The sequence below is a fragment of the Pelodiscus sinensis genome, chromosome 6 (genome assembly GCF_049634645.1).
Source record: "Pelodiscus sinensis isolate JC-2024 chromosome 6, ASM4963464v1, whole genome shotgun sequence".
NCBI classification, from domain to species: domain Eukaryota; kingdom Metazoa; phylum Chordata; order Testudines; family Trionychidae; genus Pelodiscus; species Pelodiscus sinensis.
In genome coordinates, this window is record NC_134716.1 from 105,775,204 (window position 1) to 105,793,714 (window position 18,511).

Consider the following 18,511-nt stretch of genomic DNA (forward strand, 5'->3'; position numbering starts at 1 on the left):
TTAGGGTACTGTATAGACACACCCTGGCAGAATAAAATAAATCTTAGTTTAATTTCTGCACACAGGGATTAGAAAGAGAAGTATGATCAGACTTTTGTCAATTTTCAATGTTATGGAGCTCTGCCAGCCAGCAGTTTTAGGAAAACAGCACAACACTGATGTAGTATACAGTTGAATCTTTGTTGCATATGAAGACTGTGTTTACAACTATAAAGGCAGGTCACTTACTTCTTAAATGATAGTGACTTACATGCTATGTAAATTAAATTAATGGCATTTCCCTAGGAAAGTATTCTACTCATGCTGGACAAGTGAATTTTCAAGCCAGGATCATATCACACTGCAGATTGGACCTCCCTGATCCAGCACTCTCAGGACATGAACAGTCCTGAATGAGAGAATTAGCTGGACATAGGGAGGTCTCCTGCCACGGGCCTCCAAACCTGCTGCCCAATCAGCACGCCCTGGCTGATCGCTACTGCCCCACCAACACTCTGCCTCTTCCCCCCACTCCTCATGACAGCCCAGCTAGGCTGATTACCCAGTTGCTGCCAGCTTCCAAGCCTGTCTGGTCTGCCACAGGCTCCAGCCCCACACTGTTGTGGGCTGCCTAGAACGCTGGCCCCAGTCCTGCAACTGCCACAAGCTGTCGGGGGCTCCTGTTGCGAGGCCCTGGCCCCACGCTGCTGTGGGACCCTGGTCCTGGCTGGGCTGTCAGCCCTACTGCCTCCAGCCAGTCCTCCTAACATTAGGTTCCCAGGCTCTATTGGTCCATAAGCATCCATGGTTATACCTGACCATGGATGTTTCTGGACCAGAGAGTTCTGATTTTCAGAGATGCACTCTAAAGAAGTACTTATCGTTAGGTAACAGGACATACTCTTCTTATACTGTTGGTAAAATAGGCCAAATATATGTTCCAGATGTAAAAACACACTTATGAAAAATGCACTTTTTTCCTTTTGTTAAGAGCACAAGTTTTGTGCATTGCTAGATATTTTGTAACATCCGTTTAATCAGATAAGTTATGTTTGTATACTTTGAGTTATGTGAAGCCCACAAATGTTATGACTGCCACTGTGAAACGGACTACACATGCCCTATACCTGCTGAGTCCCAATGATATAGAACGAGGAAAAGAAGGGGTCATCATGACTCTTGCCAATGGGAGATCCTGAAATAAAAGAAACTTGAATAAGAACACCAAGAAATACCCTAACTTCAATTACTCCCATTTCTTTCTTGCTCAAACTATTCTATGCCACTAGAAAAACTGCAGTTTTATAAAGAATCAAGTATTGGCATGCCAAATAACGAAGGAGTGGAGAAAGTCAGATGTAGAATTTAAGTCCCACTTGCTGTAGTGTAGGTAGGGTCCTTATTCAGAATACAGTAAAATTCCAATTGTCCAGCATCCAGTGGTCCGGCACTCCTGATAGTCCGGCACCAACTGGAACCCGAAATGCTCTGGCCAGCCGGCCAGTTGGAGCTGCTCTGCCCCCGGCTTCCTAAGTCCGCCACTGGTCAGTTTCAGCAGCGGTGGACTTGGGGAAAGCCCTGGGACAGAGCACCCCAGCTGCTCTGCCCCCGGCTTCCCCAAGTCCGCCGCTTCTGAAACTGACCAGCAGTGGACTTGGGGAAGCCGGGGGCAGAGCAGCTGGGGTGCTGCTGGGTTAGTTCCACAGCGCCACCCTCTCCCACGCTGCGGCGTTTTCATAGCCCCCCTTCCGGATTGGTACATGACTTCATAAGTGTAAACTACTAAAAATAATGCTCACTGGGAATGTTAAAATACATTTATTTTTGTAAATGTGTAATCAATGAAATGTTCAGAGGTTACATATTTGCACGCAAGGGGGAGGATGTGTGTAAGAAGCCAGCTTTTAAGTCACATCCTCTTGATCACCAGCTACTGCCTCCCTCCAGAGCAAGGGGCAAGGGGCTCCATGGGAGCCAGTACACATGGGGAGCCTGCTTGAAAGCTGACTTCCCACATGTACCAACTCCTGCCTGCCCTCCCCGCATCTATTAGAGGCAGCAGCAACGGGAGGCAGGCAGCCCCACAGCACCGGGTGTTCAAAAGGAGCTGGCTTTTAAGCCTAGTGAAGACAAAGAAGTTTGAACTTTTGACAAAAATAAACAATTTGTGTTTAAAACTGGGGGGAGAGGAGACTAGTCTTTAATTCAATCAGCTATTTGTAATCAAAAGTACAAACTGCTTTGTCTTCACTAAGATTTTACCTCAAGTTAACTAATATGAGATAAGAACACAATTTTTTCCCTAGTAAAGTCACAGTCTTACTGACATACACTGTCCAATACTGTTAAATATTTTTATAAAAAACTTATATCAAATTTGCATATAATCTGAAGTTAAGAAAATTATGAAATACAATTTGGATACAGCATTTCCTTGTTACAGTAGAGAAAAGATTAAATCCATAAGGAGATTCAAACCTTTCAAAAGCCTATAAATCATTTATAAATGTGTTAGTCTGTGAAGTGCTACAGTACTCTTCATTATTTTTAAAATAGCAAAACATCAGAATTTTTTTTTTAAATGGAGGATTCACCATCCTCCCTTGACCAGAACTCAAATCTTTGTACATATAAGTGTTAAGGATGTTAAGTAACCGTTAACTGACTAGTCGAGTAGCCAATGGAATTTCTATTAACTACTTGACTAGTTGATAGGCACTTCTGCATTCCACCTTTGAAATGTATAATAGCCCCCCTGCTATGGCTCTTATACATTTCAAAGGAGGAATGCAGAAATCCATGTGAAGCCTGTGCCAGCTTTGAAATACCGGGTGGAGCCGAGTCAGCTGGGGACTCCCCAGCTGACCCCTGGGCCTGTGCGACATTTCAGCGTAACCTGGGATCAGCTGACAGCGGGTTTCGCACAGCATTTTCCTCTGCATTTTAAAGCGGCAGAGCCACATAGTTGATCCCGGGATCAGCTGTGCAGCTGAGAGAGGCAAGGGGGAGAAAATTGACTGGTCAATTGACAAGTCCTTAACATCTGTAACAAGTGTAATAAGAAACAAACATGTATACTATGACCACGATACTGCTTTGTAAGGATGTCATTCTGCACACGGACATAAAAAAAAAAAATAGAGGGAACACTGGTGGAGGCAGCAGCGCATGAGGCAGGCATCACTGTGGAGCTAGTGCTGGGGGACAAGCAAGGTGTCTTTTTTTTTTTGGAAGGCTGAGGCATGGAGTGGGCCATGGAAGGTTTGGAGGCCAGGTCTGAGGCAGGGCAAAAGAACTTTTCCATCAGAATAAGTTTCAGTCTTAGATCCCTGCCCTTTTGAGCCCCAGCCTTCAGCTTGCTGAAGCGGATGCATTTTAAGGAGATATGGGCTTCTCCCCCCACCCCCTCCACCGCCCACAGCAGACGCACTGAAACTGCCCCTCTCAGATGGGGCTGGGAAGCTTATAAGTCATTCAAAGGCTTATCGGATAGTTGAGTCGACTAGTCAATTTCCCCTGCTCCCCAGCTGTCTCTATCAGATAGATTCAGCAAAGGGGGAGGGAGGGGGGAAGAAGGGAACTTCAAAGCAGCAGCACCACATGGAGCTCACAGCGTGCGGTGCTGCTCCTTTGAAATGTCCAGCACGAAACGTGCAAAGCACACAAAGCCCAGGATCAGTTGAGGAGTCCTCAGCTAACCCTGGGTTCTCGGGAAATGCCGCGTGGAGCCTCGGATCAGCTGGGAACTCCCAGCTGATCCCAGGCTCCACGTGGCATTTCAAAGCAGTAGTGCAGCATGGAGCCTGGAGTCAGTGGGGGACTCTGAATCCCCCACTGACCCCAGGCTCCATGAGGGTGCTCTTGCTTTGAAATGCACAAGAGCCCGTGCTGGGGACTCTTGTACATTTCCAAGCTGGAATGCCACCTGCAGCCTGGGGCCAGTGCAAAGTCCTGGTGACTCCGGACTCCATGGGGTGGGTCCTGCCTTGGGCAGAGGGCTGAACTTGATGACCTCCTGAGGTCTCTTCCAGCTCTATGATTCTATGATATCAAGGCACAGAGACGCACAAGCTAGGTACCATGCCTGCACAGCCCACGAGGATTCTGTTCTAAAATCCTCCGATAGTGCAGGAGCGCACTGACATCTACAGTGGAGCACCAAAAGGGACATCTCTTGAAGAACCACCCAGTTTTACCTATGAGTGTGATTCTTTGCTCTATCAATTCATTCCATACCTAACTAATCAACACTGTCTTCTCTGCCACATGAACACTTATTTCTGCCAATATTACTCATATTAAATAGTATTTTAGTATAAGAAACCCCACTAAGTTCAGCAGAGCTATCCCAAGGGGGGTGTGGGACTTGAGGCAACCCCCCTCTGACTGCCCCAGGCACAGGGCTTGGGGCAACCCCTGCGCCCCCGCCGCAATGCCCCTAAATGCACAGGGCCTCGGGTGGTCACCCTGAACTGTCCCATGTACAAAACAGTTCTGGAGTTCAGAGGAGCTATTCACCAGGAGCAATAGTGGCAGAATATGGCCCTTAATGTCAATGTATCTTAATTTCTTTCCTATGGGCCAGAGAGTTGCCTATTCAATTCCAACTCCAGAACTTAGCACTCACCCAATGCTGACACTCTATTGTAATAGAGATCACCCTTCAGAAATGTTACAGTGGTTTTGAATGGAAATTAAAGAATCTCAAGCTGAAATGTTTAGAACCCTCCCCCTCCCCCCCCCCCACACACAACCCACTCTGAGAGACTAGGACTGAAAGACTGACATAACAGAATATGGTCATCTTAGGAAAAGCACCTTCAAACTTCTAGTCATAAAACGTCTTATGTTGAAGAAAGACTCCAAAAAACAAACTGAAGGATATTTCCCTTAGAAGAAATTCCTTTGATAAGAACAACTGTAGAGACCTGGTATGTTCTAAAGACAGAATACATAAATCTCCAGCCTTTGTGATATCTGTTTTTATTAAATGTTTCCATTTTGATCTAGAACAGAACACAAGTAGTCTCTCTCTTTTTATAAAAGTCCAAATTTCTTGGTGAAGGTGTAGTTGAGTTCCACACCTCACAGCAAATAATAAACCACAACAATCATAATAAGTAAATAATACGATTTTTGGAGTCCAAAAGTATCTGAAAGCACTGATTTGATTCATGGGCTACCTGAGTATCTCTGATCTAAAGGGAGAGTTCAACAGAGGGAATACAGAGTTTCAAGGTGGTTTACATGGTCTCTGGACAATCTTTTGAGGAAAGATGATGACCTATATATTTATATGATAGTATCTACTTAACCAAAATAAATATCTGAGGATGGCCATTGTGATGGGGTGTACCAACCCCGCACTGAAACTAAGCTGCCTGAGAAGGCCCCACCCCGACAGCCTTGCTGAGCATGTTCCCATTGGAGACAGACTATAGAAGCCTCTGGATCAGCTCAGTCAGGGCTGACTGCTGAAGGGGAAGGAGGCGCTGAGAGAGTTACAGAGATGGAGAAAGAAGCAACACCAGAACACAAAGCAGCAGCCAGACCAAGAGGAGCTACCCGAGGAGCCCAAGAATCAGAATGAGACTATGTAGAATGCAGTTGCCAGGTGACAGTAGGTAGTAGCCTCGGGTGGGGAATTGTTCTCTGGGCGCTCAGCGAGTTGTGGCAGGATTCTCTGCTGAGCGGGCAGTGGATTGTATTCCTGGGCTGGGACCCGGTGGAATGGGAGGGCCAGGATCCCCTTACTCTCTCCATGGCTAGCCCATGTGAGTGGTGGTGAAGGTGGGGGGAATTTTCCTTTAGGCTTGTGTACAGACTCTGGCCACTTGGCTGTATTACCCCTCATAAACGGGGCTTGTGTATGGACTCAGGTTACTAGGTCGTATTACCCCAGTAAAGGGGATTTGTGTATGGACTAGGTCACTGAGCCGTATTACCCCTAGTAATGGAACTAGTGTATGGACTTCAGCCCCTAGACTGTATTACCTTTAGTGAAAGGGATTATTTGACTTGAGAGGCCTCCGAGGGTAGATCTTCCCTTAACAGCCATGAACAAAACCAATATTTTCAAACATGATCTATGAGGATTTTTTTTTAAAAAATGGCTTGTTTGGTCTGAAAGAGAAAAGACAGAGGGGACAATTATTTGGTTTCAATTATCTGAAAGGCTGTTATAAGGAGGAAGGAGAAAAAATGTTCTGTAACTTATGAGGATAGGACAAGAAGTTATGGGTTTAAATTGAAGCAAGGAAGGTTTAGGTTGGATGTTAGGAAAAACTTCTTATCAGAGTGGTTAACCACTGAAATAAATTGCCTAGACTGTGGTATCTCCATCACTGGACATTTTGAGTAACAGGTTAGACAATGACCTGCTGGGGATGGTGTAGATAAAACATTTCTGCCATGAATGCAAATGACTGAACTAGATGACCTCTTGAAGTCCCTTGCAGCCCTCTGATTCTATGATGGTTCCTCTGACCTTAAAATCTATGAGAAACTATTTAAACTGGTAGCTAGGAAGAAAATAGGATCTAAACAGCACTCAGGTCATAACAGAGCCTGTTACAAACAGCAGAAATACAAGATAATGTTTCCAGCAACCAAGTTAATTGCGATAGCCTCAGAGAAAGAGTACTAGAGTAATAAGAAGATATAATTAATTTTATTAATAATTTGATCAAACTCAGATTAAAAGTAGAGTTACTCTGTTACAAACCAAAGCCAAAAAAATAAGCTTTAAAGTAAATATAGGTGATATGGAAGAGCACCAAGAAATACAAGAGCACATAGATATCGTTTTGTAATGTGAGGGATAAGAATTAGTGAAATTTTGCAATTCTTTGCTGTAAAATGTATATGAAAAATTATGTTAATTTACAGAAATGAGGAAGTAATATTAGAGAGCCAGACTACTATTAGAGATCGAGACAGTTTTTAATTGATTTGCACAGTATAAATAAGATAAATTAGAAATATGCATGTCTAATTATACAATCAAATAATAATAGGCTTAATAGGTATCTAAAAGGGTGTCATGAGGAGGAGGGAGAAAACTTGTTCACCTTGGCCTCTGAGGATAGAACAAGAAGCAATGGGCTTAAACTGCAGCAAGGGAGGTTTAGGTTGGACATTAGGAAAAAATTCCTAACTGTCAGGGTAGTTACACACAGAAATAAATTGCCCAGGGAGGTTATGGAATCCCCATCTCTGGAGATATATAAGAGTAAGTTAGATAAATGTCTATCAGGGATGGTCTCGACAGTATTTGGTCCTACCATGAGGGCAGGGGACTGGACTCAATGACCTCTCAAGGTCCCTTCCAGTCCTAGTATTCTATGATTCTATAAATGCATATAGTCTCTAAACGAGAACAGTGATCATGAATACTGACCACTGAGACATATAAGAAAGGCAACAAAATCCTCAGTAATAAGAGATCAGCTTTATTATGAACAGTTGAAATAGACAGTGACAAGAGCTGAATCAAGGGTTGGCAAAACCATTTCTCAGTATCACAAATGATTATTTCTCCATACAGCTTATTTCTGAATTCCCAAAACTAATTCTATATACAGAAATATCAACTAATAGTGACAAGACTATAATTAGGTTTGAACATTCTTGCAGCAGTAGGTTGGTGTGCTGGGCAAAAAATGGTTGAGGGGGGAAAAAAAAAGAGGTAGTACTGTACCTTGACTCCACCATGCAAGAAAAGGTTTTATAAAAAGGGTAGTTTACAAAGAAAAGGCTGCTTGAGACAAAGCCCATGGAAACAGGTTAGAGAGCATAAATACCCCACACAGCAGAACAAAGAAAAGAAGATTTCTTTAAATGCATAAAAGGAGAAATGCAAATACAGCCTCTGTGATGTGAAAAGAACAGAACAAGTTTTGGCAGCTAAATTATACAGCAGCAATTAAGAGATCTGAAGAACAAATAGTCAAAAAAAATATAAGAAAGTCTTTTTAAGCATATCAGAAGTAGGAAGTCAAAGGTAATGGGAATAAATAAAAGGGTTAAGGAACTCCAGAAAAGATAAATGAATTCTTGGTTTCAGTCCATGCTACAGAGGAATAAGCAGAATACCAACCCCGGTATTCATCTTTATAAGTGTGTACCTTTGTTACTTGTAGAGAGCTAAAGTACTTTTCTATTGCTGGTTTAAATTTAAGTCACAATAAATCACTAGGACTGGATGGCATTTATCTGGTAGCTTTGGAGCTACCACCAAACTATTAACTGAAATATGCAAGTTATCAAAACAGCCACTCTCTCAAGCGATCGTATGGTGGCCAGTTCTATAGAGATCTTTCTATAAATGGACTGTGATCCTAGGAATTATGCACCAGCAAATCTTACTTCCATGCCAAGAAAACAGTGGATAAAAAGGCAAAGATTTAAAAAAAATGAATCAGATTTTTCTTACTATATACCTAAAAAAAAAGTTTTTCCTGTTGGATGACAGTCACTTGGAGGGCTGGGGCTGTCCAAGGCCAGGCCCTCCTCTCCCCTCTCTAGTGGCAGGGGAAAGCATGGCCGGCGCAGCTCCATCCGCCACCACACCCCTCCCTACAAGATCTCCCCAGAGCTCCAGAGACCAGGGCAGCAGCCGCTAGTCACACAGCCCCAGGTGCCAAGAGCCACGTGGCCCTTCCCCTCTTCCGGTCTGGGGGTGGCGGAAGCCACACAGCACCAGGAGTTGTCCGGACCTACCCTCCTCATCTACCCTGTGCTTGGATGGGGAGGAAACTGCAATCCATGGAGCCCCTCCCCACCCCAGTCCTCAGAGCTCAAGGGGAGGGACGGGAGCTGCTGTGACAGGGGGAAAAGGAGCACAGGGCCTGGTGAGGCCTCACAGCGGCGACTCCCCCACACTGCTGGGGGATAGAGCTGGGACTGGCCTGCCCCTCTTGGCAGCCAGGGGCAGGGAGAGCTGGGCCAGCCTTGGCCCAGCCCAACCCCCAGCAACTGGGGGAAGAGGACCAGGCGAACCCCCTGAAGGCCGGTGGGGGAGAGGGCCAGGCCTGGCTGCAGTTTCGGCCTGGCCCAACCCCTCCAATTCCAGGGGAGTAGGGGGCAGGAGAGGGGGCGAGGGAAGGCTGAGACTAGCCGTAGCTTTGGCTCAGCCCAATCCCCACCCCACCCCCCAAAGACCAGCGAGGAGAGGGCCAGGCCTGGCCATGGTTTTGGCCTAGCCCAACACCCTGAAGGCTGGGAGCAAGAGGGCCAGGCCAAAGTTCCCTTAAAAGGCGGGGGGGCACACAAGTGGCACCCCATAGGCAGTGGGGGGAGGGGGGGAGACAGCTTTTAAACCGGCTCCCTCAGCACTAGCTCCTGCTCCTCCTCCCCCCACCTCTCTCTGATAGAGGCAACGGGGTGGGAGGGAGTGACCAGTCAAATCACTACTCGACTATCCAATAAGCTTTTGCTTATCAGATAGTCAACTAGTTGCTTACATCCCTAAATACAACATTCAATTTTGGACACCTAATTGAACAAGATGTAAACAAAAAAAGTCAAAACAGACAAAAGAAAACAATCAGAAGTAGAGTTTCTATGAGGAGAAATTTAGTATGGACAGAGACAAGAGATACACAGATGCACCTTCATTGACATGTCTAGATAATATAGATTTTTAAAAAGAAAGACAGGAATTCCCATTTTTTCAACAAAAAAAATACAACATATGATTCAAGTGAATAATTGGAAAGTTGATTAAATTCATACTTAACATCAAGAATGCACTGCTACAGCAGACTGAGGCATGGAGTTAACAAGACTGAAAAGGAGCATACATTTAAATTAGAAACTATAGCTCAACTTTAATGTAAACAAAAATAAACATAAGAGTTATCAAACTTCATTTGTGTATACAGTTATGGTCTGTCAGATGGAGTCAGGAAGCCAGTTGATGGTACCACTGTGCATATTTAATGGAGAAAATTTGATAAATTCCGAAATCAGCTATTTTTTCCTTAAAAATTTCAAAGTTCTTCCCCCCCCCCCCAAAGAATGTCAAGTACAACTCCCCTTTTCTCACCCCACTCTAAAATCAGCTCTAACTATACTGATAGTCTGTAGTTCACATGCTTCAGACACAAACTCTCAGACATGGCAGGACTTCTTTCATGAGACTTAACAGAAAAAAAAACCACGTGGAAGCAGCAAGGGCAGTGTTCCCATACAGAGAACTGGAAAGCAAAGACAGAACTCTGAAAATTGCAAAAAGAACTAGAAAGGAATGGGATGAGACTATAATCCAAAGCAGGAGATTGCTTGCCTTTAGACTCGTGATTTCACAAGAATAGGGTTCTTTTCCCCTGTCAAACAAAAATAATTGCAACCCTAGACTTTGATGATGTGCTTAACATTACACATATATGAGTAGTCCAACTGACTTCAATGGAATTTCTACACATGGCACAAAGTTAAGCATATGAGCAAATTTTTGCAAGGCCTGAGTTTTTAGCAGCTTAGTGTTTTTAAAAAGCACCTATTTTAAAGTATCAGTTTTGTAAATTCAGTGACAATGTTCAACATGTTTTGCAAGCTGCCATTAATGTAATGATTGTAAAACACTAAACATATACTGTACAGTATACCCTCTGAGTAATTAAAGTGAGTTCTTTATCTTTCACACCAAATTTATTACTATGTTTTTCAAAAATGATAGAAGATAAAACAAAGAAAAGCCACGGAAATGAAGAGAAATGAACCAAGAAAAGTTATATGATAAATCTGTTGGTATATTTCCCCAAAATCAATGATAAATAATGCAAGGATCTTACATCCAAAATTTCATGTTACTTTCTCAAATGGCTAACTTGTATGGCAGGCATATAGATGCATCAATAATTACAAGTAATCAATTTAACATGGAGATATACCTATCTCATAGAACTGGAAGTGACCTTGAGAGGTCATTCACAGCAGAACCAAGTACCATCCCTGACAGATTTGCCCCAGATCTCTAAATGGTCCCCTCAGGGATTAAACTCACAACCCTAGGTTTAGGTGGCCAATGTTCAAACCACTGAGCTATCCCTCCCCGCAATCAAGTATAATCTGTGCACTTAATATCATAATTTCTCTACTACTCAAGGTCTTGCCCTACAAAGCCAGGTTGGGAGGGGGAGGGGAGAAGACCTAACTAGCAAATGAGTGATGATAAGGTGGTATCTCTTTACGTTATCTTTTGAGAAGTCATCCCAACTTCTCCCACTCTAGTACATTAACAGCACAGAATGTTATTACTCTCCCTCCTCCATTTCTCTCTACTTCTAGCCCAGTGGTCTCCAACCTTTTTACACCCAAGATCACTTTTTAAATCTCAGAACAGGCGCAGATCTACCGTCCCGTCCCTTCTTTGAAGCCCCGCCCTCTCTATTCTCCTCCTGACCATCACTTGTTATCCCCAGCCCTTACTTACACACTCTGATCAACAGTTTATTTTTAAATTATGCGATACATACAATTAAAATCAAGTGTTTATACTTAGGAAATAAATGGTCTGTTTTTTAATCCATGTTATTTAAATCTAAAATGAAGCATTGAGAATTATACATTTTGTGGGGACAGAGTACTGCGGCTGGGGCAGGGGAGAAGGAACAGGGTGCTGGGAGGGCAGAGGACAGGGTTCTGTAGCTGGGGACAGGGTGCCAGTGGGGACAGAGTTTGGGGAGTGGGGAAGGGAATTGGGACAGAGTTCTGTGGCTGGGGCCAGGGGAGTGGGGACAGAGTTCGGAGAGTGGGAACAGGAATGGGGACAGAGTTCGGGGAGTGGGGACAGCGTTCTGTGGCTGGGGAGTGGGGTGCCAGTGGAGGCAGAGAGTCCCCTGCATCTCCCTCCTCCCAGGATTCTCCTCCCCCGAGAAACCAGCGCGCGCCTGCCCAGGAGGCCGACCCTCCTCCCCCACACAGGGAAGCCCTGCGTGCGCGCGCCTGCCCCAGGGCCAACCCCCCCCCCCCCCCGCACGCGCAGGAAAGCCCCGCATGCGCCTGACCCGGGGCCAACCCTCTCCCCCCTGCATGCGCCGGGAAACCCCCTGCGCACCTCCCGCAGGGCTGACTCACGCCTCCTGTGTGGTGCAGGGAGCCGATGCTCTCTCCCGCAGCACACCAGGCCGGTAGAGCAGCTAGCGCACTTCTGGAATCACCGGAAGTGGCGCTAAGCTGCAGGACTTACAGGAAAATACAGAAACTACAGACGGTCAGTTTAACGTCTGTCCCAGGGAAGATAATGGAGCAGGTAATTAAGGAAATCATATGCAAACACTTAGAAGGTAATAAAGTGATAGGGAATAGCCAGCATGGGTTTGTGAAGAACAAGTCATGCCAAACTAATCTGATAGCTTTCTTTGATAAGATAACGAGTCTTGTGGCTAAGGGAGAAGTGGTGGATGTCATATACCTAGACTTTAGTAAGGCATTTGATACGGTCTCGCATGATATTCTTATTGATAAACTAGGCAAATATAACTTAGATAGGTCCACGATAAGGTGGGTGCATAATTGGCTGGATAACCGTAGTCAGAGAGTTGTTGTTAACGGTGCTAAATCCTGCTGGAAAGGGATAACAAGTGGAGTTCCGCAAGGGTCTGTTTTGCAGATGATACCAAACTGGGTGGGGTTGCAACTTCTTTGGAGAATAGGGACATAATTCAAAATGACCTTAGCAAGTTAGAGAAATGGTCAGAGGTAAACAGGATGAAGTTTAATAAAGAGAAATGCCAAGTGCTCCACTTAGGAAGGAACAATCAGTTCCATACATACAAGATGGGAAGCGACTGTCTAGGAAGGAGCATAGTGGAAAGGGATCTAGGGATCATAGTGGACCACAAGTTGAATATGAGTCAACAGTGTGATGCTATTGCAAAAAAAGCAAATATGATTCTAGGATGTATCAACAGGTGTGTTGTAAGCAAAACTCGTGAAGTCATTCTGCCGCTCCACTCTGCACTAGTTAAGCCTCAGCTGGAGTACTGTGTCCAGTTCTGGGTGCCACATTTCAAGAAAGATGTGGAGAAATTGGAAAGGGTACAGAGAAGAGTGACAAGAATGATTAAAGGTCTAGAGAACATGACCTATGAAGCCAGGCTTCATGAACTGGGCTTGTTTAGTTTGGAAAAAAGAAGATTAAGGGGGGACATGATAGCGGTTTTCAAATATCTAAAAGGGTGTCACAAGGAGGAAGGAGAAAATTTGTTCCTCTTGGTTTCTGAGGACAGGACAAGGAGTAACGGGCTTAAAGTGCAGCAAGGGAGGTTTAGATTGGACATTAGGAAAAAATTCCTAACTGTCAGGGTGGTCAAATATTGGAATAAATTGCCAAGGGAGGTGGTGGAATCTCCCTCTCTGGAGATATTTAAGAACAGGTTAGATAGACATATGTCAGGGATGGTGTAGACGGAGCTTGGTCCTGCCTTGAGGGCGGGGGGCTGGACTCGATGACCTCTCGAGGTCCCCTTCCAGTCCTATGATTCTATGACTTCTGAAACCGACACTACCTCCGTTTTGTCTTAAGGTAAGTAGTGGGACTTCTGGGGGGGTGGGGGGGAAATGGGGGCGAGGCGGACAGGACGCCTCCCGAGCGACTGGTTGAGGCCTCGCGATTGACCAGTAGCTCGCGATCGACCTGTTGGTGACCACGGTTCTAGCCCTTCCCCTCCTCCATGTGTGCAACTAGCACAACAGGTTTAAAAACAAACAAAAGGAAGTATTTCTTCATGCAATGCAGTCAACCTATGCCAGAGAATGTTGTGAAGACCTGGACTTTAACAGGGTTCTAAAAAGAATTAGAGAATTCACGGCGGTTAGGTCAATCAATGGCTAATAGCCAGGATGGGTGAGAATGATGTCCTTAGCCTCTGTGTGTCAGAATCTGGGAATGGGTGGTAGGGGAAGAATCACTTGATTACCTATTCTGTTCATTCCTGCTGGGGCACCTGGCATTAGCCACTGTCGGGAGGACAGAACACTGGGCTAGATGGACCTTTGGTCTGACTCAATATGGCCAGTCTCACATTCAAATATAGTCCATGTACTGCCAATATTCACAGGTGACAAATTAACATTGCTGCAAATATACAGATTAAATTAAAAAAATCATAGGTTTTCCTCAAATACAAAAATAAAACTATTTCCTTATTTTACTAAATATTGCTTAAAATGTCTCTCCCGTTTACTCTCAAGTGCCACAGAGATTGCCATCATCAGTTTTTAGTAGTGGTGCAATGAATAATGAAGGTGTCCTTTCATTTTCCACTCTGCTACAAATAAAACCACATTATGGTAAAACAAACACTCCAAATTCACTGTATTAACACTTGCAGAGATGGAAGAGCCTTAATTCTTCTATGTTACAAAGTCTAGTACAGAACTGATGAGGAAGAGACCATGGTTAGTAAAACCAGCATACTAAAAGGCTCTGAGAAGTCTCTAAAGAATTAGGTTAATTATGGTATTTCTCAGCCTATTCCTAGAGAAATCCATCCTCTCATAGAAGGACTGATCCCTCCACGCAGCAGAAAGGATTCTTATTTGATAGAGAAGGAAAATATTGCTATTGCAACAGGTTCCCCTCACTCCTTCTGCAGAGCTGGAAATGTCCCCTAATTTTGCTTTCTCATATACACATGAAAAGCGAGAGACCATAAGGCCCACAAAATCTGTCCCATTGCCAGAAAACATAAGCATCTTCCATTAGGGATGTCAATGTGTAGCCAACTATATGATTAACTGATAAACCTAGGTTTATCGGTTAATCTTGTTGACTACACGCATTCCTCCCCCCCTTGCTGCCTCTGCCCGCACTCGCTCCCCCCATTGCTGCAAGGGGGGGAGTAAGAGCTAGTGCTGGGGGGGGGAGGGGGAGGAGACAGCTTAAAAGCTTGTTCATTCCAGCACCAGCTCTGTGATGCTGCCTCCCTCTTCCCCCTTACTCCGACTGCAGCAGCAGGGAGCGGGGCCTGCCACAAAGCAACCCCTGTACTCAGCGGATCCCAGCTCCCCGTGGACAGAGGCTGATCCACCTCCCAGGGAGCCTCCTCTGTCCACAGTAAGTTGTCTGCGGGGGGTCCAAGCTCCCTCTGAACTAAGGCTGGAGCAGCCTCTGTCCACGGAGAGCTCGAACTCCATGCAGACAGGATCTGCAGTCAGAACAGAGGCTTGCCATAGACAGAAGCTACTTTTTGTGGCAGTCTTTTCCCTCTCCCCTCCCCCCCAACAGCCTCTGTTTGCAGGGAGCTTGGACCCCCTCAGAGAGGGGCTGCTGCCATCCCACACTGTTGCCTCTGTATTACTGGCTGCCTGGTCCACCCCTGAGGACTATCAAACAGTAGTGTAGCCACTAAGATTTCATGTGGTTACATGACTATCCAATTACCCCAATATCTAACATCCCTATCTTCCATCACCCTTTAGATATACCTAAACTTTGTTTGAATAAGAAATTATCTAAACTTCAGGTAGTAAATCTGCAACTGAATGCGTATTTCTTCTAAAAGCTTAGAAAGTATTTTAAATGGTTCCTATCGTTGAACCACTACCACCTGAGGTGTTAAGAAGAAACCACAAGTAGCTAAGTCTTCAATGCCAAAAGAGGTCTTTAAAAAAAAACAACAACAGAGAAATAGCTAACCTGTCAGTTTTCTCACTAAAATCCTAATGGTGCAGATAGATTTTAATGCAATGTAACTAGGTGAGATTGACATTGTTGCTCCCTCACCTGCAGCTGACCATGCCTAATTACACTGCAGTAAAAACTGTCTGACCTTTGTTCTCCCTTACATTCTAGAGAGAGATCATCTGAACATGTTAGGGATATGTTAACATGTAGAACACGGTTTAAAATGGTTTATGGAGCAGGTTATTGGGATGCTAGTTTACAGCACTCTTTCATAAGGAGATTGAGTCCTTTGTGTGAAGCTTTTTTTCTTCTATTCTAAATTCCTGTCTGTAGCTGAATAAAGTAATTGTGAACAAAAAAAAATGTGCACAAAGTTAAGAAAGCTAACTGGTTGCATGTTCTTTTCTAATAATTTTAATTTGAAATCTCTTCAGTCAGTTGTGTGTGAACTTTAGATATTTTTGAAAAACAAAATGTTTAAACATCCAGAAGTCAGAAATTGGTTGAAATTTGCTAAAATTTCACCTAAAATTCTCATTTATAAGAATCATTTTTCAAAGATTAAACAGCAGAATGACTCTAAATTGTACAATTTTAAAATTATTTCTCTTCATGCTACACACACAAATTGATGAGTAAACTTACTGCATTTGAATCATCATGTAGCAGTCAGATACAATTTGGTTAATCTGCATATATTATAACAAATCTAAACACATCCCATAAAGAGTTTTGTTACGTGGATTTCAAATATCACAGTGGCTTATGGCATGAAGTGACTGATGAAGCAGGCATGAAAATAAAAGAATCTGGTCTATAATCACTGATACTCTGCAATCTCTCATATTCAGCATTAGGTAAGCTTTCACTGCCCGGCGCATCCCATTTCCTCAGACTGAGCTAGCTACTGTTTTCCATGAATTTACAAAGGATTCAAGGATTGCATACACCACCTACATTTGGACTTAAAACAGCATCTTCAATTGTGAATATTTACACAGTTGCTTAAACAATTTGCTTTATTTATTATGTTAATTTTACCACATCTACAATTTGCAACTTCTTCCCAAAATTTTCTTTCCAATTCTTTCATTGTAAATACCATGTATATTCAGACAGTGGATTTAGAAGATATTGAAAAGGCTCTTGTGAACATCTTTTGCTTCAGAGGTTAATACTGAGAACTTCTCTCCAACAGAAAAGTCTTATTGGTTAGCTCCATTAATTGTCCCTAAAAGGGCACTTTTAATTAACTAGATCATTTGATGAAACTTTTTAAACTATTAAACACCATATATTAACTTACACACTTATTTTTGGTCCTGTTACATTTCATCATGAGTCCTGAGCTATTCAGTATATGTTTAACAACCTTCTTTTTGCAATAAAGATAGCCAACTTGAACAAAAATCCTCTCAGACATTATCTAGCTGATGGGCAGAAATTATTCTCAGTAAACTAGCACCTGAAAGCCATCAAAAGCATTGATAAATGCATACTGTTAACCTGTGTTTCAGGTCATGAGCTCACTCACTCACAAACCCTTAATTCTATCTTCTGCATCTTAAAAGCAAGCAAAAGTAGTGAGATTTACAAGAATGCTAGATATTCAGTAACAAACATGGCTGTCACATGGATTTGTGGCTAGTGGATTTTCCAACATATAAGACATTAAGATTTTGTTTATTGTAGCCTTCAGTGTTGAAGGGTTCACATATTGCAGAACTAGGAGGAAATTTGTGTTAGTTTTATTTTGTGAACTATCATTAACAACACTGTGGTTTTTTTAAATAATATTCTTGAACATAAATGTACTGCTCCATCTTCAGTCACTTTTTTGAATATCTAAATTTAGAATTCAGTTTTGAAATTAATTCAATCCATTTGGCCATTCATTAAGGTAAGAATACAATTCTACTAACATGAGTCCCATCTTGATCTCCTCCCTTCACTTGCCCCACATCCAAGTAATGTCCAAATCCTGCTGCCTTCTCTCCACAAACCTAAAGTCTTGTGTATAAACAGTTTTTGTAATGCTTTAACTCTCCTTGTTTAGCAAGTAATGCAGTTTTAGCAGAGCAATCCCTTCATGTGAACTAGGGATGTTAAATATCAGTTAATTGAATAATCATGAATTCTAATTGGTTAGTCGACTATTCTATAGTCCCTGCGGGCAGGGCCAGTGGCAGTGCAGGGTGCTAGAAGCTCCTCTTGCAGACCAGCTGTTTGTCACCCTGTGTTGCTGCTTCCTATAAAGAGGCAGCAGTGTGGGATGGCAACAGCCCATGTCTGGAAGGACCGGTCTGAACTCCCAGACTTGGAGCAAACCGGAACTGAGCAGGGCTGCCTTGCAAAGCCACAGCAGAGTTAGGTCCCAGACCCAGCATGAGCCAGAACTGAGCCGGGCTGCTGGCCAGCCTGCTAAAAAATGTACTGGTAAGGGGGAAGGGAAATGCGTGTAGTCTATAGCATGAACCTATAAACTTTTGCTTATCGGTTAATCAACTATACTATGACATCCCTAATGTGAACATTGTTATTCTGGTACAAAAGTGTTCATAACAATGTAGCTTATTCTCAAACTCTGCACTGCTTTAACCATACTGGTTTCTAAACTTAAACTTAAAGTTAGAGCAATATAAAAGGTGTGTCAAGACCAAGTCTAAGATCAATCCTTTTTTTCCCCCCTCTGTCCCCACCTCAAATATTCTACTACAGCCTCCATATCTCGTCTCGCCTACTGCAACATCTTGCACGGACTCTTCCCCTTAAGCCACATTTTCTCCCTCCAGTCTGCACCAAACAGGGTAATAAGAGCATCCCCCTAACCCACTATTTTGAAATCTCACTTTTTCAATTCAGTCTCATCCACCCTCTTCCCTTCAAGTTTCATGACAC

At 43.6% G+C, this 18,511-nt stretch overlaps 1 protein-coding gene across 8 annotated transcripts in view; it reads right to left on the reverse strand.

Annotated features, from left to right (window-relative positions):
* The window catches only part of NIPBL (NIPBL cohesin loading factor), a 312,487-nt gene that overhangs the window by 252,005 nt on the left and 41,971 nt on the right, over window positions 1–18,511 (reverse strand). For 2 of the 8 annotated variants that reach the window (XM_006139458.4, XM_075932529.1), the window contains one exon: window positions 1,107–1,174. The exons of the other annotated variants lie outside the window; for them this stretch is intronic. The gene's annotated coding sequence lies outside the window, so the exon portion shown is untranslated. The remainder of the gene's footprint in view (window positions 1–1,106; window positions 1,175–18,511) is intronic. 8 annotated transcript variants of the gene reach the window in all.